The sequence below is a fragment of the Gracilinanus agilis genome, chromosome 5 (assembly GCF_016433145.1).
Source record: "Gracilinanus agilis isolate LMUSP501 chromosome 5, AgileGrace, whole genome shotgun sequence".
NCBI lineage: Eukaryota > Metazoa > Chordata > Mammalia > Didelphimorphia > Didelphidae > Gracilinanus > Gracilinanus agilis.
Genome location: NC_058134.1, coordinates 237,742,133 through 237,744,055, shown reverse-complemented (window position 1 = coordinate 237,744,055; position 1,923 = coordinate 237,742,133).

The window sequence follows — 1,923 nt, the reverse complement described above, 5'->3', positions numbered from 1 at the left end:
AGAATTGGACCTCCAGGATTCTGTGTCAAGGCACCAAAATGGTTCTGCGTGCTTCCTCTCTGCTTTGTTCTTGGCTTCCCCTTCCTCGATACTCCCATCCCCCCAAGACCTCTTTTAGGATTTGGGGGCCATCAGTTGTGCCAGATCAAAGTGAACCACTTTGTCTGAAAAATGGTCACTCCTTCTCTTTGCATGAATGACATCTAGAATGGATTAGCTTCTGCTCTGCTTGGTCAGCCTCCCTTCAAGCGAATTGCCCTAGGGCTGTGTTGGTGAACTACTCCATTCCCCCTCTCCATAATGCCCAAGGATATTTTTAACATGTCCTGTCCTTTTGCTCAGCAGCCCAATGAGAGCGCTTCTTCCCTCCCCTGTCTGGGGTAATGCAGGGACTTACAGGTGGCTTGAGCGTGCAGTTTGGGCATGTGATCTCTAAAAGGTTCATCAACACTGCCCTAGGGCATTTACCCACTACAATAGGGTTTCCTAGTCACAACCATGGTCATCTAGATCTTCCTCAAAGACATCCAGTAAAGGAAAGCCCACTACCTCTCAAGGCAATCCATTCAACTGTTAATTAACACTAATGACTAGGGAAACTTTCCTTATTACTAAAAATTAGTAGGAACAGATCCTAGTGTGCTCAGCAAGTTCTGTTGGCAGGGAGACAAATTAATAATAATAGGTAATTATGTGTGGTGACACAGTGCATGTCAGTCAATCGCCGTTTTTATTTTTATTTATTTATTTTTTAAAACCTGTATCTTCCATCTTAGAATCAATATCCTGCACTGGTTCCAAGGCAGAAAAAGTGTAAGGGCTAGGCAATGGAGGTTAAATGACTTGCCCAGAATCAGACAGTTAGGAAATATCTGAGACCAGATTTGAACCCAGAACCTCCCATGTCTAGGCCTGGCCCTCAATCCACTGAGCCAGCTAGCTGCCCCCAATCAACATTTTTTAAATAACTGCCATATGACCAAGCATTATGATAGTTGCTCTGGATACAAAGCCACAGACTGAAGCTATCCCTGCCTCAAGGAATTTACTTTCGATCAAGAAAGACATGATGTTTATATATTATCCAACCTATCAGTCAACAAGTATATTACATACCTGCTATGTGCCAGATATTGTTCAAAGAGCTAATGATACAAAGACAAAGATGAACAGTCCTTACCTTGAGGAGTACATATTCTATTGGGGAAATTAGCTGCTTATGTGATATATGTGACTTATTACATATGACATATATCCCTGTGTATTTTGCTTTTCTATCACCTAGATTTTCTCCTGCATCTCTCATCCTCTGACTTCTTCCTTAGGGCCAAATGGTTTCTAAAATCACCAGATGAATTTTTCATTGTTTTTTGTGGTACTTCTTTCCATTTACATTGTTATAATTATTGTTCTTTCTTGGGCCCTCTTCTCTTCCCCCTCTCTTATTTTGCTTGGTGATCTGATCAGCTCCTATAGATTCAGTGATCATCTCTAGACACAGGATACTTAGATCTATTTGCCTAGTTCAGGTCACCCTCCTGACCTCTAGTCTTACATGACAAACTCTCTGTTAGATATCTCCAATTGGATGTCCCACAGAAATCTTAAACTTAATATATCCAAAACTGAACTCACAATCTTTCACCCCTAAACCTTCCCCTCTTGAACTTTCCTATTATAATTTTAAAAAATCCTTACCTTCTATTTCAGAATCAATCCTAAGTATTGGTTCCAAGATAGGAGAACAGTAAAGGTTAGGTGTTTGGGGTTAAGTGACTAGTCCAGAATCAAAGAGCTAGGAAGTATCTGAGGCTAGATTTGAAGTCAGGACCCCCCCCTCTCTGAGCCTGGCTCTCAATCCACTGAGCCACCCAGCTGCCCCCTTTCCTATTATAATTGAGGGCACCTCCATTCTCCCAGTCC